Here is a 25,889-nt window from a genome sequence, read left to right as displayed (position 1 = left end):
GAAACTGAAAAACAGCTTCAACTACAGGACTTTTTTCCCACTACAGCCTCCCTCAACCATAGTTAGAATACCCATTCCCACCTCTGACAGAAGGACACCTCATTATGCATTCACTAAATGCCTTTGAAGATACTCACTTTGAGTGCTGAGGGTCAAGGTCATCTATGGGGGAAAGGATAAATGGAACTAGATGGTGATGCTACTGATCAGGCCTAGACTTTTATCTCACAGTCATATCGGGCCTTCCATCTAATGCCATTTTTACGGCTTAAGATCTTTAATTCTTTTCCTACCCAATCCCTCTTCTGGTCATGTGTGATTACTATTCGCTATTTCAAGTTTATTTCCAGCCAGGTAAATTTTCACACTTTGTTCTAGCTCTGGGTTTTTCTCTTTGATTTCATCTCATCTGCCCCAAGGGGGGGGGGCAGCTTACCTCTCCCCCCCTCCCCCCTTTCATCTCGCTCAGTTCTTCCCACCTCTCCTCTTGCCACCACTTTCATACTTTCCACTTCCTCTCTCCCTATCACTTCTCTTGGAACAATGGCACTTCTCTTGGAATGATGGCTCCTGAGCTTCTTGTCCTCACCAAAACTGGATGGCTTTCTCTCTCTGCTTAAGGGGGGAAGAGCAGTGAAACCCTCAAATGCCATCTTTCATCTTATTTTCTATTTCTAGCACATATCCTATTTATAACTCTGCCTCCTTCTTAGCAGATTGACACAGCACTCTGCTTACTTCCCAGAATAAAGGCAATTTAAGAATAAGAGGCAAGTCCAGGCTCCCAGGATTCTTCTGTAGTCGGGCATTTGTTAGGAGTTTCTCTGCCAGAATTTGAGAAGTGTCTGCCACCAGCTGTGCTTCTCTGAGCCCACCTTCTGCTGTCCTGGAAAGTCCTTCCATATAGGATTTTCTCCCTAACAGATTTTCCTTCCTGATCATGTGTGGACCAAGCTTATATTAATGGTGGTTTTTTATTCCCCTAGCATACATTGGCTCTACCATAAAACATATTTATGAAATATTTGTTGGGTAAAGAAATGTTGACATATTAATAATAGTTCATAGTAAGTTTGTAGGAAGCCAATATGGAATTATAGCTGATTCACACAGTGAACAATACGTATAAAAATACAAACCAATTCCATATTATACCCAATATCTCTGATGTCCCCATCACTAAATCATTACAAAAACTGAACGAACGAGCAACATTTACAGAGTGACTTCCACTTTCAGGATTTTTGCTTTGCTTAAATGATTTCACGTATTCCACAGCTTCTGAAATGGGTATTATTATCCCCATTTTGTGGGTAACAAAACAGACTCGGAAAGGTGAGCAACTTGCCCTAGGGAACACAAACAGTAAGTGGATTCAACCCAAGTCTCTCTGCCTTCAAAGCTCCCTTTAAAAACCAAAAGAGTACTTAGTGCCTTTGGACACACCATTTAAGTGGCATGTAATGACCTCTAGTTCAGCCTGTGTCCCCTTGCCTATTTCTTTCCTGCTTGGCACATAGCAGGTGCTCAAACAAATATTTGTTAAATTACATTGTTGAATGTACCATTTAGACTCAGTTTCTTAACCTGGTATTATTCTAATATTCAGGGCTTGACATAGACACTTTAGATAAAACCCAGCATCAAGCTTCAGAAGGTGATCAGATGGGGGCACACGAGCCAATGTTCTCTGTCTTCACCAAGGAAAAGAGATATGGGATGAAACCTTAGTAGGCAGGATTTAGATCAGAACTAAGGGAAACACTGTAAGACACTGGACCAGGCCACTGAAGAAGACAAAATATTTTGTGCGCAGCTCTCCATCTCTCTGGGATGAGCCAGACTCGTGCCTGCTGGGAAGGCTCTGTTTCTGTGGGTTTGCAGAGACCCAGGAGCTGCTCTTTTGCATTTGTGGCCACAGTAAGAAGAGACTGCTGCAGAAACTGCCCTCGTTCAATGGCATCCTCTTCACAGAAATGTGGAGCTGTTAGTTCCCTTGATTGCTCTCTGATGTTGTAGTTTTAATTGTATCCTTGCTTTTATGTAGAGAATAGAGCTGTGTTCCCAAGAGGATGGCTGGAAAAACCCACTGCTAGCCTCAAATACAAATAGGAGCCTGCAGAAACTGCTGCTTCATGGGCACAGGGAAAAGGAGATGAGGAAAGACAGATACCTCCAAAGGTTTGGGGTTTAAGCATGGTGGGATCACCATCCCTCATACTCTCTTCTAGGAGTATAAACAGCAGCAATGTTATTCATAGGAAACAGCCTGTAAACTGCATAGGGCATTGCCTTCAGGAGAGGGTTTACGGGATGCTGAAAAGCTACCATGCCTGCCCAAAGCCATCCCTCTCCCACACAGAAGCTTCTTTGCACTAATACCGCTGTTGACATAATCATCTATTACCTTCCTCAAATTTTTATGTGCATTTTTATACAATTAAGGTCATATCATATGTAAATTTTGCAATCTGCCCTCTTCAGTTAACAATGTAGTTTATAGCCTTGAGAAAGAGGTATAGTAAAAGTCAGCCATTTCACAGTTGAGGGTGACATCAGCAGAAATGTCAGCAGCAACCAGCGGTCCTGGGCCAGCCTCTGGGAGCTTGAATAGTCCTTTCCCACCCATGGGGTGAGTCACCCATATAAACAACTTCATGGGGCAGGGGGCAGTGGGCAGGGGGCAGTGGGCAGTGGTTGGCTCTAGGAAGTAAAGATTTTTAAAAGGTTGTTGTTTCTTTAATCTTCTTTCAATTCCTTTTATTTTTAAAACTTTATATATTTCGTACCTTTATGGTCAGAAAAAAATTTTTAAGAGTTTTTTTTGCTTTCTGCTGCCAAGACAGCAACAAGTCACTACAATCTGAATTAGCTGCAGAAGAATAAACCACCCAGGCTTTTCTCACAATGCCTTACGCTCTCCACCTGTGAAATGGGACCAGCACCGTCTGAGAGTAGAGACTGCAACTCCATCTGTGTCATAAAGAGAAGGTGTATGGGACAGATAAACAGGTAAGGAGCCCATGAAGAGGAAGAAGGTTCATTTGCCTTTTTTATGATCATAACCTCCCAACTTAAGTATCATTGAGAACAGATTGGAACCCAGGAATCTTTAAACCTTGAAGAAAGGAGTCAAGCTACTTTCTTTTCCCATTGCCCATTTACAGGGCTGACTTATTCATTAGGCAGAGGAGATATAGTGTCTAGGGACCAAAATGCTTTTGGGACCCACAAAGATGTTTTAATATGCAATATTAATGTGTTTTGCTATATACCAACATAGTTATAAAATGTACATTTTCATATTTGTAACGACAGAAGGACCCACAAAAGCCAAAGTGCCTAGTGTCCCTGAAAGTCCTAATGTGGCTCTGCTTAGCCTCTGTCATCTTCATTTTTTCCAGGCCCTTCCATGAAATCATCAAGGTGGATTGTGGACCAGAATGTCTACCACTCCTCTCTATTCATTTTCTTCATCCTTCTAATACAAAGGAAATGGAACTTGGGTGTGGATTTTTGGCATGAAAATAACCAGAACCATGAGGTTAAACTGAGATCCTAGAGCAGAATGAGGCAACTGCAGACATATTCAGCAGGGAGCAGAAGAAATAGCTTTTCAATTGCCCATACAGACAACTGTTACAACACAGGAAGGATACAAAGCAATAACTCTGGGAAATGACTTGGCATCCCCCCCTTTTTAAGAATGATTATCCCTCATTCCTTAGCATACAGTTTCTGTAATATGTAAACATCCCCTTGAATAAATCTAGTCTTTTTTTTTTCAAATCAGAGTTATAAATAAATAAGTATAATTTGCAACCCATTTGATTACATCCCTATACTTTCCCAAGATTTCCTAAGGAGGCCCTTACACAAATTTTCACATCATTAAATATTTAAATAAAATCTTGTGGTGAATTGTGGAACAAAAAGACATTTATAAAGCACATGTTCGGGCACAATGCAGCACCAAGTTCTAGACTTTGGGAGCAGTAGAACATTTGGTCCCTGCAGACTATAATTAGAATAAAGATGCAGCAGAGAGTTTTGAAGGAAGAGAATGTTGGTTTCAGGGGAGGAAGCTGATACAGAAACCCCCAAGTTTACTTCCAGTCCCTTGTCTGGCAGCCACAAATACACCGAACACCATTAGGAACCAGGAAATAAGCAAAACAGAGCAGCTGAGCAGCCAACCTCAAATCTCAAAGCCCATGCCTCAGTCAGTTTTATAATGTTGTGGAAAAGTTACTGAGTTCAAGTCACCCCAAATACCTGTGGCACAAAAGAAAACAAGTAATTTAACTTCAGAATACTTTATTTATAAAATCAGGTGATTTTTGATAATTTTTATTGGTAAACCTTTATTGAGCACAGCACTGTGCAAAGAGTATATAAATGATGTATTAAATAGTCCCAACCCAAGAAGTTTGCAATGTGGTTGGGAAGCATGGGGAATACTAGATGAAAATGCATCACAGTGGTACCGGGGCATACATGCCAGATGGCCTGGGAGGGGTCCAGACTATTAAGTGCTGCACACATGCCAAGAGAAAGGTAAACCCTCAAGTGACTGACATGTCATTGAGTATCCACCGGAAGCAGATGGCACACTCAAAGGGTTCAACTAAAACAGTTTAACTATGAATATACTGACTGAGGTGTGGGTGGAGTTAAGCCAATATCACAGAGGTGAACTCGGGGACTTTCAACAATGGGAAGCAGTTACTACGTTACCATTCTAGGGCCTGACAGGGCAGGGCAAGGAATGATGCACTGGAGCCCCACTGAGAGCTGGTGCCGTGGAAGATGGGATACTAGACAGGAGCTGAGACTGTAAAGGCAAAGCAGGGTACTCGGGATGGGAGTTGGAGAGTAAGTACCTAACTTCTGTTCACCAGCTGATGCGTCTCAGGGCCAAATCCAACCAGAAACTGGAGGGAGGGCAAGGGAGCCAGGAGATGCAGTTTGAGGACACAGATCAGGAGAGAGAAGAGTGGAGCGTGGGCATGGGGGACAAGTGGAGACTAGCCTCACACATGGGCTGGACATCTTGCTGTGGGTTTTATGAGAAAGGGGAGATTTCTTGGCACAGAAATGGAGGGAGGACATCTTGGACAGAAGAAGACATGCATACATAGGAAATGAGAAATAATGTTTTTTAGCCAGGTAATGTGTACAGAGTACATTTTCTTAAGAAGGGGCAGACCACAATTTTCAGGAAGGTTGGAGGACTAGACATAGTGGGGGGTGGGGGGTGGTCCTTAATCTCAGCACTAATGACATTTTGAGCTGGATAATTCTTTGTTTAGGAGATTGTCCTGTGCATTACAAACTGTTTAGCAGCATCCCTGGCCTCTACTCACAAGATGCTAGTAGCACCCTCCTCTCAGTTGTGGTAACTGAAAGTGTCCTCAGACATTGGCAAATGTCTTCTGAAGAGCATACAATTGCCCCTGACAGAGAAACATTGGGAGAGGAAAGGAAGGAGACTGTGGGCAGAAATCTGTTGAAATAGTGCAGACAGGAGATGCTAAGGACTTAGGCCAGTGTGAGGCAGTGAGACTGACAAGAAAAGGATGGATGGCACAGATCCTGACAATGAGGAGCAGGCAGCCTGAGTGGAGAGAAAGAGGGAGTGGTTAGGGTGATTTCAAGTTTGGTAGATTGGATGACAGGGAGAATGATGTCTCCTTTACAGAGGTAGAAATGTCTGAGGCTGGCCTTAGGGAAAGATGAGGTACCCTTTGTGAACTTGTCTGAAGGAAGCCCAGGGTGTTTAGACAAAGAACTGAGTTGAGGAGGGAGGTTGGACTAGAAGTATAATTCTGAGTCATCCACACTGAGAGGCTGACATCTAGATAGAAGTTCTCATGAAGGCAAGGTGGAGAAAAGCAAGGACTGAATTTTTCTTTTTTTGGTTTTTGTTTTTGTTTTGGGGACATGGGGGGATATTGTGTATATTAGAAGAAGAATAATGTGGGATGAATATAGAAGGCTCCAGAGACAAGAAAAACAAGCAGTTTTGAGGGGAAAAGTGGCTGAAGTCCAGCTCCTGGCCCACTCGCCAATCCATGTGCCCCAGGGACTACATCTGCCACAAGAGACCACATTTTTCTAATGTATACAAAAGTGCCATATAAGCTGGAGGCAGTCCTGAGGAGAGTCAAAGCCACCACAGAAGCCACAAGTGTCAAGGACAGAGAAGTCTTGTCTGCCCACCCCATTCCCAGTGGTTAATGTTTCTCTCTTTTTTAAATTACTCAAAAAAATTTTGTTTTATTTTAGAGACAAGGGAAGGGAGGGAGAAAAACAGGGAGAGAAACATCCATGTGAGAGAGAAATGTTGATTGACTGCCTTCCATATGCACCCCAACCAAGGACTGAACCTGCAACCCAGGCATGGGCACTGACTAGAATTGAACCAGTGACCTTTTGGTTTGCAGGATGATACCCAACAAACTGAGCCATACTGGCCAGGGCAAAAATCACTCAAATTCTTAAAGAAGTAGACTTTGATTAGGTGTACATTTTTCCCTTGTGCGGAATAAACAGTTTGTTCTTTATAAGTGATTATAGGAGGCACTGCACCCCTAGAGGTGGGAAGAGAAGAGGTAGCAGGAGGAGGAAGAGGTCCAGAACCACAAAAGATAGGTATGCTTGTCTGCCTCTCTGGTTCTCTCTGAAGAAGGATGGTGTATTTTCTTGTTGTTTTCCCTCACGAAGATGCACTTTGTGGTAGGCAGAATTCTAAGATAACTCCAAGATTTCAGCCACGTAATGTACGTGTCCTGTATAATCTCATCTGTTTACATGTGGGAAGGACCTGTGAAAATGATGGGAATCATTATCACAAAAGTGATAACTCTTGTAATTAACATTATTTGCAAAAGGAAATTTTCAGATGTAATTAAGGTCCCTAATTGGATGACTTCAATTTCCTGAAAAAAGAGATTATCCTGAGTGGACCTAACCTAATCAGGTGACAATAGCAGACACCCTCTGCTGGCAGGGAGAAAACAAACAGCTGTGTTGTGAGTTGCTGCGAAAGGGCCATGTAGCTAGGACCTGATGGTGGCTTCCAAGAGCCGAGTGCTCTCTCTGGCCAACGGCCAATAAGAAAACACAGACTTCAGTCCTACGACAGCAACAAACTTAATTCTGCTGACCCTGAGCTTCTTACATGATTGCAGCCACAGCTCATACCTAGATTTTAGCCTAGTGAGTCATTTTAGCAGAGTATCCTGCCCTATGGACACTGAGATTATAAATTTGTGTTGTTTTTAGTTGCTAAGTTTGTGGCAATTTGTTACACAGCCAATGAAACTAATGTATACATGAAGAGAAATTATGTACACAGAGTGGACTGGCTCCCTGCACTGCTGAGCCCTGGAACTGCATGGGGCCTGCACAGGCCTTCAGTGTGGTGCACCCAGTGCTGTCTCCCAGGTCCAACCCCACCATGACCCAAGCAGCTCACTTGATGGGGTCCCATCTCATTTCCTCCTGTGAAGTGGCAAACTTAAGATCTGAAAGAGCGAACCATGATTTAAGCCACTCAGGACAGGTGGAACTTACTTTTTGAACTGAGATGGTGGTGGCACTAAGGCTGGTCAGGATTGCTACTCCTGGTGCCAGACTTGTCCTCACTTGGCCAAATATGACTTTAGCCTCTCAGATACAACTAGCAAAGCTGAATGGACACAGAAATCTCACTTATCAGGAGGGCCTCTTGGAAGCAGCAGGAGAAGGAAGAAAAGTGGAAGGAGAGGAATGAAAGGAGAATTTTATTCAGTAAACAAATATTTATAGTGCCAATTATATGTGCAGACCTGTTCCAGGCCCCAGCAATACACAGTGAGTAAAACAAAAATCCATAAACTCCAGCAAGCAAACATAGACAACTAAAACATTTCAAAAAAATACACAGTATGAGAGGGTCCAGAGACATATGAAAAGATGCTCAGCATCACTAGCCCTCAGAGAGATGCAAATTAAAACCACAATGAGATACCACCTCACACCAGTCAGAATGGCCATCATAAACAAATCAACGAACAAATGTTGGAGAGGGTGTGGGGAAAAGGGAACCCTAATGCACTGTTGGTGGGAATGCAGACTGGTACAGCCACAGTGGGAAACAGTATGGAATTTCCTCAAGAAACTAAAAATGGAACTGCCTTTTGACCTAGCAATTTCACTGCTGGAATTATACCCTAAGAGCCCTGTAACACCTAATCCAAAAGAACCTGTGCACCCCAATATTCATAGCAGCACAATTTATAATAGCCATGTGCTGGAAGCAACCTAAGTGTCCATTAGCAAATGAGTGGATCAAAAAACTATGGTACATTTACACAATGGAATTCTATGCAGCAGAGAGAAAGAAAGAGCTTATGCCCTTTGCAGTAGCACAGTTGGAACTGGAGAGCATTATGCTAAGTGAAATAAGCCAGGTGGTGAGGGACAAATACTGTGTAAACTATCCTTTAACTGGAACATAATCAACAAAAGAAAAAAGCAAACAAAATATAAACAGAGTAATTGAAATTAAGAACAAGCTAACAATAGCCAGAGGGGAGGGGGGAGGGGACAGAGGGGAGAAGGGTTTTCAGGAACTACTATAAAGGACACAAGGACAAAACCAAGGGGGAGGGTGGAAGCAAGGGAGGGAGGTGGGTTTGGCTAGGGTGGGGAGAGGGGTGGGGAGAAAATGCAGACAACTGTAACTGAACAACAATAAAGTAATTTTTAAAAATAAATAAATTTAATTGGATGAAATAAAATAACATATATAGAAAAAATACACAGCATGTTGTGATAGTAAAGCAAAGGAATATCTGGAAGGGATGCTGCTATTCAATTTTCCATAGACGGGTCAGTGAAGGCTCCCTCAAAAGGTAACATTTGAGGATAGACTTAAAGGAGCTGAGGAATGAACCTTTTGGATATCTGAGAAAATCATGTTCCAGGCAAAGAAATGTAAGTGCAAAGGTCCTAAGACAGGAGAGACCCTACACTTTCTAAGGAATAGCAAGACAGCCAGTATGGCTGGAGGGAAATGAGGGAAGAGAAGATGAGAAAATGATGGGTTCAGAAGGCCTTGCAGATCACTTTTATTCCAAGTAAGGTGGAAGCCATCTGGAGTCCAAACACAGGAATAACATGATCCGTCAGGTTTTCAAAGGATTACTCTGGTAGCTGTGTACAGAATAGGCTATAGAAGGGCAAGGGTAGAAACAAGGAGATGAGACAGGAAGCCATTGCAGTGGTCCAGGTGAGGGATAAAGTTTGCTAGACAGGGTGACATCTAGTTTGCTAGATGGTGGTGGAGGTAGAGAGAAGTGCTCAGGTTCTGGATATCTATTGAAAACAGAGCCAACAGCTTTTTCTCTGATTTATTTAAGGTACAAGAGTAAAACCAGCTGGGGATAATGCCAAAGATTTAGTGTGAGCAACTGCAAGGATGGGATTGCTATTTGCTTATACAGGGAAGGCTAGAGGTGTTGGTTTGAAAAGGAATGCCAGGAGTGCAGTTTGAGACATGTGAAGTTTAAGAGGCCTCTTGGACACCATGTGGCACTATCAAGTAGAGAGTTGGATATTCTAGTGTGGAGTTCAGAGAAAAATTGAAATTAGAAATATAAATATAGTTATCTAAAACATGAGACTAGATGAGATTAAAAGGGGGTTAGGGGAGCCCTGGCTGGTGTGGCTCAGTTGGTTGGAGCATCATCTGGTTGGGGCACATACCTAGGTTGCAGGTTCCATCCCTGGTCCAGTGCGGGTCCTCAGTCTGGGTGAGTGTAGAGCCAACCAACTGATGCTTCTCTTCCACATGGATGTTTCTCTCTCTCTCTCTCTCTCTCTCTCTCTCTCTCTCTCTCTCTCTCACACACACACACACACACACACACACACACACAAAGGCAAATGAAAAAAATGCCCTTGGGCAAACATAAAAAAATTAAAAAAAAAAAGGGGTGAGGAAGCAAGTATGGACAGAGAAGTCCAGGGATAAATCCCGGACACTCCAACATTAAGGCATCAGGGAGAGAGGAAGAACCAGTGTCTTAGTTTTGGCAGCTATAGCAATATACCTTAGACTGGGTAGCTAAACAACAAATTTATTTTTTCAGTTTCAGAGGCTGGGAAGCCCAAGATCAATGTGCTGGCAGATTGAGTCCTTGTGGGGGCCTACATTAAGGTTTGTAGACTGCCACCTCTCAATGTATCCTCACACATCATAGAGAGAAAATTCTAGTCTCTCCCACTTCCTTTAAGGACACTAATCCCATTATTAAGACTAACCCTCAGGTGGCAAACACAAGGCCCACCAGCTGAATCCGACCCTCCACCTTGTTTTGTCCGGCCTGGCACCTTATTTCTACTTGGTGGAAGCACGAAGCTCTCCCTTAACTATTAAGGAGTAGTTACATTTATACAGTCCTAAATTACACTCGTCCCTTTGGAGGCAACCTCGAGGCTGATGCGGCCCCCAGTGAAAATGAGTTTCACACCCCTGATAGACTGTCTATCCGTTTGACCTCATCCAAACTTACACCTCCCAAAAGTCCTACCTCCAAATACCAGCACATTGGGGATTGCAGCCCCAACGTGTGAAAGCGGTAGGGGTTGGGGGCCACAAAAACATTCAGTACACAGCAACCAGAAAATGAGAAATGAGAAGTACCAGAAATGGGGCAAATCTGGAGAGGAATGTAGTGGAGAAATTATAGTGTGTTTGTATATTGATGGGAATGAGAGAAAAATTAAACAAAACATATACAGTCAATTTTCAGTTACACAAGAAAGTAGAAATAGAGTGCCCTATTTTGATGGGCTTACTTAAAAAATGTATGTAATATCTAAAACATGTAAAAGAGTGTGTGTAAGCTCTGAAATATAATGGACACCCACACAACCATCCATCCATCTACAAAAAAATTTATGTAATATCTAAAACATGTAAAAGAGTGTGTGTAAGCTCTGAAATATAATGGACACCCACACAACCACCATCCACATCAAGAGCAAGACCACTGCCAATCATATCTGTCTCTGTGCTCCTCCTCCTTCTACCCTCCTGCCTCTCAGAATTTTGTGATTATCATTTCTTTGTAATGTCATCCCCTTCAGTATATTCTGTTGCATTTATTAACTGATAGATTAGGGATAACTTCACTTCTGCTTCTCAACCTGGCCTCCTGCAGGTAGATCAGACCTTCGGTCAGAGAGTATCACGAAATTCCCCTTTTACATTTAACCTGCCACACTAAAAGTCTGTTTTTCATCTTCCACCTCCAACTGGCCACTTATTCGCTGGAAATACCTTCTTTTACATGAAGATCATTATTATCCATTCCTGTCTGTTTCACTTTGTAGGGAAGCAGGAAGAGACCAGCACACCTTCTTCCCTCTTGCACAAACAGAACAGTCCCCAGTGGCCTTTTTCTCCTGGAAGATACACCTGCAGCCCTCAAACCTCTAGTCTCCCCCTCCAGTCCTGTGGCACACCCTGCCAAACAGGTGCCTACACCAATGTTTGGAGACCACACCAGAAAGGCTCTGGAAGGCACCTGATTAGATTTCTTTCACCCTAGAATCACCTGTGGGCTAGTGGCCATACCCAGATCATATAGAATTCTCCAGGTGTGCAATGACCTGCAAGAGTCTGACAAATGCCAACTGACTGTGCCCTTTACAAATGGATGACGGTAGGCTCTGAAAAGCCCTCTGCATACATAAACCAAAAACCCAGCTTCCCCCCACCCTTGTTCACTGATGCTTGAAATTGCTTTAGGGAGAGACAACGGCTTTCATCTCACAACTAGAGAAACCTTTGATGGCCCTGGATGAACTCATTGATTTAGACAAGTGCACAATACTGTATAAATGGATTGAAGGATTGGATGGTACAATGGGCACCTTAAAAACACCTAGCTGGGTGGCTCATTTGGTTGGAGCGTCATCCTGTACACCAAAAAGGTTGCAGGTTTAAGCCCCAGGTCAGGGCACATATACCTAGGTTGTGGGTTGGATCCCCAATAAGTGCATTTTCGAGAGGCAACCAATAGATGTTTCTCTCTCGCATAGATGTTTCCTTCTCTCTGCACCTTCCCTGTATAAAATCAATAAACAAATCCTCAGGAGAGGATTTTTTTTTAAAGGTGTAAAGTGACAAAGAATGTACCAGAGAGGGATGGGGACATCCTTGAGAGCTTATAAAAGCAAAATCTTAAAATCATTAGACCTAGAGTCCTATTTGGCCCTACTGCCATCTGTTCGTCCATAGGCAAGTTACTCAAAGTTTTGAGCCTGTTTCTTATTTCTAAAACGAAGGTAAATATCTACCTCCAGAATTACTGGGACACTTTGATGCCATTGTGCATGGTGAATATTTTTCTTCTTTCTCTGTTGCTTCAGGCATCTGGAGTTCTATTCCTAACCACAGTAATTCTATTCTCTTTCTTAGCATTATAGATAACGAGAGTGAGGAATCTAGAACCACCAAATGTGGGTTCAAATACTAACTCTATCATTTGCTGTGATCTCGGGCAAGTTACTTTACCACTCTGCTGTTTCCTTGTCTGTCAATGAAGATAATAATAGTTCTTGCCTTAGGGGTGTTCGTAAGGATTAAACGAGTTAATAGGCGTCATATACTTAAGAATCATTCTGGCGTGCATATACACACACAGAGCCCGTACTGCAAAAAATGCTTGCTATTCTTATTCCTAAGGACTTCTCACCTGCCCACCTTCCACAAACCAAAAGGTCATTTTAAGCTCTTCCACTTCCGCTCTGTAATGTACAAAAGTCCACTGTAAATTGCCACACATCCCCACAGGTTTCCTAATGCCCCCAGCCCCATCCTTAAACGGCCAATCTATCTGGTCCTCCAACCACAAGCAAGCACTCTCAGCTGTTCCCAGTCTCTCCTAAGGACGCCCTGGCGCGGCTTTGCGGAGGCAGACCCTGCAGGAGGTTGCGGCCCAGGGGGCGTGGCGGAGTAAGACGGATGGGCGGGGCAGGGTGGGCGGGGCGGGAGGAATGCTCTGTGACGTTCGCCCCCGCCCCTCCGCCGCGGTTGCCAGGCAGCACAGCTGGCGTCATGGTTGCTAGGCGAAAGCTAACCTCTAACAAAGCCGGGTCTCGCTCCACCTCTTCTGTCGCTCCGAGCCAAGGCCGGTACCCGCCCTTGCCCAAGTTCTACTGCTTTCCCTCTGCCAAGGGTGCCAGGCACCGAATCTCTCACCGTACTTCCCACCTGAGGCCAGGCACCAGGTGTCAGCTGGTGTCAGACAGCTTATTTGGGAGCGAACCTCAGGTAGCAACCCCGAAAGGGAAATGGAGGGAGGGGACAGCGGCGAGCTCCCCCGGGGGCTGCGTGGGTCTAAGGAAAGAATCCTGCTCATGAGCCCACCTGGATTCTGGATTCTGAATCCTTCTCGGCAGAACAAGAGGAGAGGGTTATGGTCTTTAAGAGAATATGACCATGGGTGATTTTGGCTCCCTGCCCTTACCGTATCTGCATTCTTGCACCAAGAACTACTATTTGTGATTTCTTACACAGAGAACAATGATTTGGAAACATAACAGAATCTGGGATCAGAGCCCCTGACCTCGCTGACTGGCCAAACCTCCTCTTTTTCTTCTGTAAAGTGGATATAAGAATACCTGGGGCGGGCGGGGGAGGGGGGCGATGGGGAGGGGACTGGGGTTGTCATGAGGACTAATGAGCATGACTAGCACTTTATAAACAGCTATCATTGATTCATTTTCCTGTGATTTATTTTCCTAACATTTTTTTGAGCACTGACTATATTCCAGGCACCAGGCTAAGCACTGGGAATTCTATAGTGAACAGAAACTGAGCGTTCCTGCCCTGAAGTTTACAGTCCATTGGGAGAGGCAGGTATTAATCAAAGAATCATGCATGTAGTTTAAAATTAGAGCTAAATGCTGGTGAGGAGAGTTGGGTAAGTGGTGCTCTGAGAAGATATAATGAAACTAACGGAGAGCTCAGGGAAAGCTGAGCTGAAATCTGAAAAACCTGTGAAAAGGTGGTGAGTGTGTTCCAAGCAATGGTATCCATGTGTCCAAAACCCACCACCTCCTATTCCAAACCCAAGCAAGTCCATGCAGTTGCTTGGTCTTAGGTTCCAAGAGCTGCTCATAGACACTACCTCTGGGATTCCGGCATCTGGAGCCTTTGATTCATGTAATTGGAGCCCCTCATTTGTATAACTGAAGCCCTGTTTAGCTCACACCAATAAAACCAAATGAAAGATTCCAGAAACGAATCTATATTCCATATGTGATAAGACCTATATCCTTTAACACTCAGCATGTAAGTGTTGTCCATGATTCTGATTGGGAATGAGTTTTAAAAAAGAGGAAATCAGTTGAATTTAAGAGCAGGAGATGAGGGGGCTAGAACGGACGATTGAGGAGGGCCTACCATCTGAAAGCTTTAAGAATGGAAAAGAACTTTACAAAAAACATCATTTTCATGAAATGCTAAGCTAAAATGGACTTTTCCCCACTTCTTTTATCTGAAATGAACAAATGGTTCATATTACTCAAAGGCATAAAAGTTGGGCTTTAGGGGTTCTCCAACCTAAGGAGCCTATAATTTTAAGTCTCTATGGTTCAAAAGGACATAGACCTCCTGACAGTATATGGGAACAGGGAAGGAGAATTTGACCTGCCCCTTCTTCAGTACTCTCCATTTCTACTGTGGTGCCACCATCCACCCAGTCACCCAAACTTAAAAAGTGGGGAGTCACCCTAAACTCTTCTCTCTCCTCTTCTTTCTTCTCCAGCAGCTACCAAGTCCTATAGCTCCTGTCTCTCCTATCCCTCCCCATTGCAACTGCTTTTCAAGGCAATAGTGCTTGAGAGTTGTTACCAAAAGTACTTCCGTATTCTCCTAACCAGAATCCCTGCCTGAAGTTTCAGTACACTCCTTTTCCTGTCAGTCAATGCCTATTTTAGAGTCCAACAAAGAGAAAGAAATCATATAACAAATTTAACAAAGAAAGTTCAATATAAAGAATTTTAACTATAATGGGATTGGAGTAGTAGAAGATTGGTTAGTAAGACATAAAGAGCTTGTATAGATACAAGGAGCAACCACAACCCTTGAGACAGATCACCCCAAAAAGAGACAACCTTCTAAGAGCTTGTTGCAGAGGGTATGATCACATCTCATTGGGTGGCAGAGAAATTGCTGAGATTCCGAGGAGGCAAAAATCTCTCTGGGGTGCCGGACAAGCCATTCATGAAAAGGGGACTGGCTTCACTCTGCTTCACTCTGCTACAAAGCTTCCCAAGAGAGGTGCTGAGGAAGCTGGGAACTGCTGGTGACTGTACAGCAGTCAGGCACTGAAAGAGATCACATACTGCAGATGCTGGAGAAACTGTGCACTGCAGGAACCTAGCACTGGAGGAATTGCATGTTCCCGGGCCTAACGAAAGGAGTACATCTGTGAACCCACAGACAAACCCCTTCCTCTTCTGGCATCCTTCTAGCGCCCTCTCCTGAGGAAGCTGAACATTATGCCCACTAACAAAATGAGAAATATTTTAAGGGTCTTGTTCTGTTTTGCTGAGGAGGCAATGCAGGGTGAATTTGGAGAAGAGGCACTAAACTGATAACTGGAGCATCAAGGTAAAATCAAAATCTGATTTTATGACTACAGTGCTTAAATTTTCTGGTGGCTCCTATTGCACTTATATAAAGTTCAAAAGCCTTACCTTGGCATGCCAGGCCTTTTATATTCTGAACTTGGGCTGTGTTTTTAGCCTTAGGCCCAAATACTCTCCTTTTGTCCACTTTAGCCATCCATAACTAATCATAGTTCCCCGAATTCACCATGTTCTCTGACACCTCCACACCTTTGTCTAAGTAGTCTTAGCCACCAAGAATTCCCTCCTTGCTCTCATCAGTAAACAGATGCTTATTAAGTACCTGCTGTGTACCTGGTACTGCTCTGGGGGCTGAGAATATAGCAATGAACAAACCAGCCTTCCTCAAATCTCTGTTCAAATATCATAACTCTTTGGGAAGTATTTTCTGATCTCCTCTTACCTTCAGCTAAGTTAGATTCCTTACCTAGGAGATTCCGTTCACCTATATCTATACAGACTTGTTGATAGATATTATTAAATTCTGTTTTAATCACTGATTTTTCTTCTGTCAGTCTCTTCCAGTAGCCTGGGAACTGTCTGAGGGCAGGGCGTGTGACTCATGTATTTCTATATCCCAGTATTCAGCACTACTCCTGACACATAAGTTTTGTTAGATTAAATTGCCCATGATCACATAATGAGTAAGAGATAGTCCCAGAACTAGAATCCTGGTCTCCTACCTTATAGTCAAGAGTGCTTCTTAAGTACAGCTTAATCCACCCTATGGGATCTATTGGAAAAGACAAGTCAATGTTGAACATCATCAGGAATGATAATAGAAATAGGACAGAAGCATAGCCTTGATCTTGTATTGGAAACTAAGGTACAGTCACCCTTCAGAGCCCTTTTATTCATTGAGTCCTTAGATCATGGAAAAGCTGCAATGAAATCAGAAGTAGAGAGGCTAAGTAAATGGATGAAAATGATGTGGGAGTATTCTTACACTTTACTCTGAAAAATGAAGACTTGTATACACTTATGAAAGACAAGGTTAAGGTGACCCCAGATTTGTATACCAGATTCCCAAATCAGGGGACATGCGATAGAGCTTTAGGAAGCATGGTTAACATGGCAGTCTGTAAATGGTAGCCTTGGGTTTGTGGACCATGATGTGAATGTAGGGGAAATCATTGAAATACAAGCATGACTAAGTTAAGATAAATCAAAAGAGGTTCACTTGTTAAATAATAAATGTAGAACTCATAACTTCCAAGAGGTGGTACTAGCATGATATTCAAGCAATTTTGGGAAATTTACTAACAACAGAGCCAAGAGCTCTACTAAAAAAAAAAAAAAAAAAAAAGGTGGGAAGACAAGGTCAGGTAGGACTACTTTTAGCAATTTTGTTGTTGACATCCAAAACTGAGTTGGCTTGATCATGGGCTGGCTCAAGATAAAAAAAGATCCAGACTTCTGTTAAATAAAGTTGGAGAGGCAAGATAATATGAGTAAGACAATTGTGGAGAGCTTGAAAGTCAGATAGGGCATCATTTTGATAAGAAAAAAGATGTGTAATTGCCTTATTCAGAGAGGGGCAATATGGTGCAGTGTGGAAAGAGCAATGAGGTAGACCTGAGTTCTTGGTTAAACTCTAACAGAAACTGTTATCTTGTGCCAAACACTTCACTTATTTGTACATCAATTCTGTCATTTGTAAATTGAAGATATTGAACTATATTGTAAGTTAAAGTAAGCCCCTTCTTTTAAAAAAAAAAAAAAGAAAAGGTGTCCTTTTTATTTTCCTGACAGATTTTTTAAAAAAATTCATCAGGACTGAAGTGGGGAATGGAAGCAAAGGATTAATCAAAAATGGCTATGATATATCAGACTAATGCAATTGAAAGAGTTAAAGACATTTGTTTTGGATGCTTTTATGGGAAAGGGGAACTATACAGTAGGTAGCTGGTAGGTATGACTGTGCATGGTTGAAAGTTTACAACTGGAGATTTGGGAGTCACCATCATAAAGCTCTAGTTAAATCCTAAAACAAAACAAAACAACAACAACAACAACAAAAAGCATTTCTACCTCCAGCTAGAAAATAGTAGGTTGCAGCAGCTCCAGACTCCCACTGCAACGACTACAAAAAATCTAGAAAAAATTTTTTTAGGAATATTGTAAAGACATCAGAGAGCTTCAGAAACAATGAGGACTAGATTAAAATTTCTAGCATGGAGAGTCCTTCCAAGGTGGGCTGATGATCACAAGCCATTTTCTTCCCTGGGGACATTTGCCAACTTTGGATGTGGACTCAGTATTGTGTTTGACCCTTGCAGAAAGACTTTACGATGGAGTAGTCAAACACCACTGGCATGACAGGTTAGAAATTTAATGCATCCAAACACTTCAGTTTTTACACAATGTCTGACATGGTTAAAAAGGACAAGGCATGCATAGAAGAAAGGAAAGTGTGTCTAGAATCAAGAGGAAAAAAGATATTGGGGAGGAGATCCACAGGTAGATTCAACCAGTGGAGTTATCAGACATTGACCCTAAACTAACTAGATATAATATGTTCAAGAAAATCAAGGGAAGAGATGCATAAATGGACAGAGAATTTCAACACAGAAATTACATCTTATTAAAATCTCTGATATTCTAGAACACAAAATACAATATCTAAAATTAAGAATTCATTGAATAGCCCTGGCTGGTGTTCCTCAGTTGTTTGGAGTGTCATCCCATAATTGAAAGGTTGTGGGTTTGATTCTCAGTCAGGGGATATACCTAACTTGTGAGTTCAGTCCCTGGTCTGGGTTTATATGAGAGGTAACTGATTGATGCTTCCCTCTCTCATTGATGCTTCTTTCTCCCTTCCTCTCTCTCTCCCTTCCTCTCTCTCTAAAAGCAACAGAAAAAAAGATGTCCTCGCATGAGGAAAAAAAAAATAATTCATTGAACAGGTTTAACAGCAGCCTGGACAGCAGAAAATATGGTTAGTGAATTTAAAAGGGAGATCTACAGAAAAATATCCAAACTGAACAACAGATGGAAAAAATAGAAAAACAAAACAGAGTATAGGGCCTAAAATAGATATAATCAGTGCCCCAGGAGGTAGGGAGAGAGGTCATAGAGTCCCAGAATGTAAGGGTAAGGTTAGTATTTGTAGAAGCAATGTTTGAGAACTTTTCAAAACTAATGAAATACATCAATCCACAAAGCCAAGATGCTCAGCAGAACCTAACCAGGAACACTTAGGCATATCATAATTAATCAAACTAATGAAAATCAAAGATAAAGAGAAAAACATAAAAAAAGAGGAAAAAAGTTACATTAAGTCATTTGACTTATTTTGAAGAAACAATGGAGAAAAAAAGGCAATGGGATTACATACTTAAAGTATTGACAGGAAAAAGTTCCTAACCTAGTTTTATACTCAGTAAATATATCCTTTGAAAAGAAAGACAAAATTAATACATTTTACACAAACAAAAAATTATAGACTTCTTTCCCCACAAACCTGCACTACTGAAAACAGAATTTTTCAGCCTGAAAGAAAATAAGCCCAGAAAGAAGGCTTTAACCCTGACCAGTAGGAAAGGAGAACACATGGGCTTAAAGAAGTGAGAAAAAATGAATATTGACTATTTAAAAATAACTTCATATGTCAACAATAATGTATGTAGAAATAACTGGTAATCATACAAAGGGTAGGAGAAGAATATTGAGTTAAATTGTTATAAGGTTATTTTTATTATTCATGAAGTGAAACTATTATGGTAGACTTAATAAATTAAGAATGTGAATTGTAATCGTTAGGGTAATCTGTAAAGAAATAATAAAAGAATATATAACTAAAAAAGCTAATAGAAGAGAAAAGTTAGAATAGTAAAAAAATTTTGTCTGCTTTAAAAAGACAAAAAAAGACTAAAAAACAGAAATTAAGAAAATAATCCCATTTACAATTATCACAGAAAGCATAAAATACATGGGAATAAATTTAACCACAGATGTGAAGGACATATACTTTTAAGAAACAAATGAAAGAAAACAAGTTTTTTAAAAAACCGTATCAGTATTTATACTAAATATAAATGGACTATATAATCCAATTGACAGAAAAAAAATTCAGAGGGTAGTTTCTTAAAGTTGTTTACAAAAGACACATGAACAAAAGGATACAAAAATATTGGGGAGAAAAGTTTGGAAAAATGTATACCTTGCAAAAATTAAACAAAACAACTAGCAAATCAAGTTGACTTTAAAAGAAGTAAAACTGAGCATAAAGAGGAGCAATAAAACAATAAAAGGGTTAATTCAATAGGAATATTTTAAAAACTTAAATATGTATGCACCTAATAACAGAGCTTGAAAATTTATCGAGCAACAACTGACAAAACTAAAAGAATAAACAAAACCAATCCATAAGAATCTATGCACCCCAATGCTCATAGCAGCACAATTTATAATAGCCAAGTGCTGGAAGCAACCTAAGTGCCCATCAGTAAGTGAATGGATCAAAAACCTATGATACATTTACACAATGAAATTCTATGCAGCAGAGAGAAAGAAAGAGCTTATACCCTTTGTGACAGCATGAATGGATCTGGAGAGCATTATGCTAAGTGAAATATGCCAGGCAGTGAAAGACAAATACCATATGATCTCACCGTTAAGTGGAACCTAATCAACAAAAAAAAAAAAAACAAGCAAGCAAAATATAACCAGAGACATTGAAATTAAGAACAAACTGACAGTAACCAGAGGGGAGGTGGGCAGGGATAATGGGGGGAAAGAGGGAAGGTATTTCAAGAACAACTATAAAGGATACATGGATAAAACCAAGGGGGCATAGAAGCAGAGGAGGGAGGTAGGGATGGCTGGGGTGGGGGGAAGGGGTGGTGAGTAAATGCAGACTACTGTACTTGAACAACAATAAAATAATTTTTAAAAAGAAAATAGTATTATGAAGAAAGCTTTGAAAGATAATATCATGCTTGATTCTCTTACTGAAGTGACTTTGCATATTTAATGACTCTGCTTTGTAGTTCAGTTATTATAAAATAGCCTAGTTCCACTAGATTCCGTATGTCTTAAGTATATTTTATTGATTATGCTATTACAGTTTTCTCAATTCCCCCCCTTTATCTCCCCCCTGCCCTGCATCCCCCAGCCCTTCACCATTCCCACCCCCTTAGTTCATGTCCATGGGTTGTACATATAAGTTCTTTGACTTCTCTGTTTCCTACATCATTTTTCCTCTCTCCCTATTTTATGCCTACAAATCATGCTTCTTCTTCCCTGTACCTTTCTCCCCTATTCCTCCCCTCCCCCTCCCCACTGAAAACCCTCCATGTGATGTCCATTTCTCTGATTCTGTTCCTGTTCTAGTTGCTTGCTTAGTTTTTGTTTTCATTGTTTTTCTTTTTTTAGGTTCATTTGTTGGCAGTTGTGAGTTTGTTGTCATTTTACTGTTTATAGTTCTTGATCTTCTTCAATTTCTTAGATAAGTCCTTTTAACATTTCATATAATAAGGGCTTGGTGATGATGAACTTCTTAAACTTGACTTTATGTGGGAAGCACTTTATCTGCCCTTCCATTCTAAATGATACCTTTGCTGGATAGAGTGATCTTGGATGTAGGTCCTTGACCTACATGACTTCATGACTTCGAATACTTCTTTCCAGCCCCTTCTTGCCTGCAAGATTTCTTTGGAGAAATCAGCTGACAGTCTTACAGGAACTCCTTTGTAGGTAATGCTCTCCTTTCCTCTTGCTGCTTTTAAGATTCTCTATTTATCTTTAATCTTGGGTAATGTAATTGTGATGTGCCTTGGTGTGTTTCTCCTTGGGTCCAACTTCTTTGAGACTCTCTGGACTTCCTAGACTTCCCGGAAGTCTATTTCCTTCACCAGATTGGGGAAGTTTTCCTTTATTATTTGTTCAAATAAGTTTTCAGTTTCTTACTGTTGTTCTTCTCCTTCTGGCACCCCTATAATTTGGATATTGGAACATTTGAAGTTATCCCAGAGGTTCCTAAGCCTCTCTTCATCTTTTTGAATTCTTGTTTCTTCATTCTGTTCCAGTTGGATGTTTATTTCTTCCTTGTTCCATATCACTGATTTGAGTCCTGGTTTCCTTCCTATCACTGTTGGTTCCCTGAATATTTTGCTTTATTTCACTTTGGGTATCTTTCATTTGTTCTTTCACTGTTTGACCAAGCTCAATCAGTTCTGTGAGCATTTTGACTACCAGGGCTTTAAATTGTCCATCAGATAGGTTGGCTATTTCCTCATCACTTAGCTCTTTTTCTGGAGTTTTGCTGTGTTCTTTCATTTGGGCCCTATTTCTTTGTCCCCGCACACAGGTCTGGTTGGTATGGTTCACTATTTCTTTAATTCCTTGATTGTCAGAGTTCCATGCAGTTTGATTTTCTGGCATTTCTGGTTGTTTATTGATTTTAGATTGGTTGTTGTCCTCCTTTTGGTTGTGCAAAGAAGTGAAGGGCTTCTACCTACGCCTCCATCTTGGCTGGAACTCAGATTCCCTATGTTTTTATTCTAAAATGGATATTATATTTACAAAATTCAAAAGCATTCCTTAAAATATTTCTGTAAATGCTAAAAAATAAACAAAACCACCTCAGAGATATTTTTAACACATCTATCTCAGTAACCAATAGAGTTATCAGACAAAAAAAGTAAAGTAAGCCCTGGCTGGTGTAGCTCAGTGGATTGAGCACGGGCTGGGAACCAAAGTGTCCCAGGTTCGATTCCCAGCCAGGGTACATTCCTGGGTTGCAGGCCATAACCCCCAGCAACCGCACATTGATGTTTCTCTCTCTCTCTCTCTCTCTCTCTCTCTCTCTCCCCCTCTCTCCCTCCCTTCCCTCCCTAAAAATAAAGAAATAAAATCTTTAAAAAAAAAGTAAAGTATATAGAAGATTTGAACTTCATAATTAAACCTCTTGACATATATAGAACATGGCACCCAACAACTTCAGAGGAAATATTCTTTTTAGGCATACATAGAACATTTACCAAAATTTATAAAAACTATTTGAGAGAAAAAATATAGAGAGTATAAAACAAGCAGCCAGTGGCTAAACTTTAGAAAATTCTTTGACAAAGTGATGGTAGAGACAAAAATGAACAAAACAGAAAGGAAAAAGGAATAGCAGAGACTTAGGACAAGCAAGACTTTATAACCATTATCCAATGGTACATGATGTTTCATGAGAGAGTGACCAACTTCTCAAATGCAAAACAGAACACCAAGAAGTGTTATGGGGAAAATCACTAGATTTAGCAGCCCTTGGGGCTTTAATGACATCTGTATTTGTGAAAGCAGTTTCAGGACAATCACCAGGATGGAAGCTTTATAAGGGGTTAAAGGAGGGAGGAATCATGTGAGAAAAGAGTCAGTCCTTAGAGCACTTGGGAAGTTTGAAAAAGAGAATTAGACCAAAGGAAAGACAGTAAGGGTAAAAAAAAGAGAGAGAGACAGAGAGTCAGACTGTACCTATTGGATAGAAAAGAAGGTGCCAGGGAGGTGGAAACAATGAAATTTTCTGGAGAATGTAGAGGGGTACCAGTCAAAGTCTGTTGCTCAGGTCTTGGACAAGGCAAAAACTAAATGCTCAAGAAGTAGAGGAAAGAATATAAGATCAAAGAGGTAGATTGAAGTAGGCAAAGTTTGGCTGTGTGAATTCATTTCTACATCCTTGATCTCAGGTAGGAAATGACTGTAGCTACTGAGAGTGAGGACGATAGTTGAGGGGGATGCAAGCTTGAAGGAAAAGTCATTCAGTGGAGATTAAATAAGAAACAGAACTGTTTTGTTGGAGAATGGCAACCATCACTGTGGAAGTAGGAGGAGCTAGAGAGTAGCAGTGGTGCAAGGTTGGAATATGCTGCACTGGATGATATTGTAAAGATTACCACTATGTTATTGTCTTATAAAATAAAAATAGAGTGAGGCCTAAGGAACAACCTGCATCCAAAATGATTGTCAATTAAATGAAGCCTAACTTGATATAAGCCTATTTTCTGGTTCTTCAACTTTCTCAGGTTATCTCAACCTTAGAATCACATGACAATCTTAAAATTTGTTTATGCTTTGTTTGTTTATAGGTGTCAGATTCTTTTTTTAAAATATATTTTATTAATTATGCTGTTACAGTTGTCCCATTCCCCCCTTCATTCCCCTCCACCCTGCACACCCCCTCCCACCTACATTCCCCTCCTTTAGTTCATGTCCATGTGTCATAAGTTCTTTAGCTTCTACATTTCCCATACTATTCTGGCCCTCCTCCTGTCTATTTTCTACCTACCATCTATGCTACTTATTCTCCATACCTTTTCCCCCCCTCTCCTCCTCCCACTCCCCTGTTGCTAACTCTCCAAGTGATTTCCATTTCTGTGGTTCTGTTCCTGTTCTAGTTGTATGCTTAGTTTGTTTTTGTTTTTGTTTTAGGTGTGGTTGTTAATTATTGAGAGTTTGCTGTCATTGTACTATTCATGTTTTTAATCTTCTTTTTCTTAGATAAGTCCCTTTAACATTTCATAAAATAAGGACTTGGTGATGATGAACTCCTTGAACTTGACCTTATCTGAGAAGCACTTGATCTGCCCTTCCATTCTAAAGGAAAGCTTTGCTGGATAGAGCAATCTTGGATGTAGGTCCTTGCCTTTCATGACTTGGAATACTTCTTTCCAGCCCCTTCTTGCCTGCAAGGTCTCTTTTGAGAAATCAGCTGACAGTCTTATGGGAACTCCTTTGAAGGTTACTGTCTCCTTATCTCTTGCTGCTTCTAGGATTCTCTCTTTCATTTTTACCTTGGCTAATGTAATTATGATGTGCCTTGGTGTGTTCGTCCTTGGGTCCAACTTCTTTGGGACTCTCTGAGCTTCCTGGACTTCCTGGAAGTGTATTTCCTTTGCCAGATTGGGGAAGTTCTCCTTTATTATTTGTTCAAATAACTTTTCCACTTGTTGCTCTTCTTCTTCCCCTTCTGGTACCCCTATAAGTTGGATGTTGAAATATTTAAAGATGTCCTAGAGGTTCCTAAGCCTCTCCTCATTTTTTTGAATTTTTGTTTCTCCACTCTTGCCTGTTTGGTTGTTTCTTTCTTCCTTCTGGTCCACTCCATTGATTTGAGTTCCAGTTTCCTTCCCATCACCATTGGTTCCCTGTGCATTTTCCTTCATTTCACTTAGCATAGCCTTCACTTTTGCATCTAATTTGCAACCAAATTCAACCAATTCTGTGAGCATCCTGATCACCAGTGCTTTGAACTGTGCATTTGATAGGTTGGCTATCTCTTAGTCGCTTGTATTTGCTGTGGATCTGTGATCTGTTCTTCTGTTTGGGCCATTTGTTTTTGTCTTGTCACGCCTGTTATACACATGAGGGGTGGAGCCTTAGGTGTTCACCAGGGCAGAGCAACCCAATCACTGGGTTGTGATGCTGTATGTGGGGGCCAGCATCTGAGAGAGAACAATGGCACCTGCTTCACTCTCTGTTGGACTCCAGTCCCCTCTGCCGCTTCCCCCAAGCAAACTGGGCCTTTCTGGTGCTAATTTCCATGTGGGAGGGCTTGTGCATGTTCTTGGACCCCATGGGTCTCTCCAACAAAATCTCCTGTGAGGCTGGGAGTCTCTCCTGTGGGGTGAAAACACCCCACAGGTGTTTTCAATCAGTGTCCCGAGGCTCTATTTTCCTGGTGCTGGGACCCTGAGTTTCGAGGTCTGTCTCGCTCCCCATTTTCACCTGGTTTATCTGCGCACAAATGTGGGACCACCCAGTCAGCCAGCCACCTTGTGCACAGTGCCTTGCTTCACAATCACCATCTTGCTGGGTCTGCCTGTTGCCACCCTGTGCCTGAGGTCTGCCAGCCGCTGCCTGTGCGCCCAGGGTCCGCCCGCTGTGGTCTTGCACCCCCAGGATGCCTTATGCACCCGGTGCCACCGCTTTTCATGCTGGGACCCCTCTCTGCCTGGTTGCTGGACTCCGCCCTTCCTACTGGTCTGGATGAATGCGTCTATTTTAACTCCTCGGTTATTTGACTTCCATACAGTTCAATTTTCTGTCAGTTCTAGTTGTTATTTTGTTTCTAAATTGTTTTTGTCCTTATTTTGGTTGTGCAAGGAGGCACAGTGTGTCTACCTAGGCCTCCATCTTGGCCGCAAGTTTATAGGTGTCAGATTCTTAAAGGCCCCTCTCCCTCTACCAACCCCAGAAGCAATTTCAAT

At 41.6% G+C, this 25,889-nt stretch overlaps 1 protein-coding gene across 2 annotated transcripts in view; it reads left to right on the top strand.

Moving 5' to 3' along the window:
• Positions 1 to 13,189: 13,189 nt before the first annotated feature.
• The window catches only part of ROPN1 (rhophilin associated tail protein 1), a 32,690-nt gene continuing 19,990 nt past the window's right edge, over positions 13,190 to 25,889 (top strand). For both annotated transcript variants that reach the window (XM_045851767.1, XM_045851768.1), the window contains exon 1: positions 13,190 to 13,330. The gene's annotated coding sequence lies outside the window, so the exon portion shown is untranslated. The remainder of the gene's footprint in view (positions 13,331 to 25,889) is intronic.

The sequence above is a fragment of the Phyllostomus hastatus genome, unplaced genomic scaffold (genome assembly GCF_019186645.2).
Source record: "Phyllostomus hastatus isolate PE091 unplaced genomic scaffold, TTU_PhHast_1.1 phas_contig_86, whole genome shotgun sequence".
Classification (NCBI taxonomy): Eukaryota; Metazoa; Chordata; class Mammalia; order Chiroptera; family Phyllostomidae; genus Phyllostomus; species Phyllostomus hastatus.
This window is presented reverse-complemented; position numbering and strand designations above follow the sequence as displayed.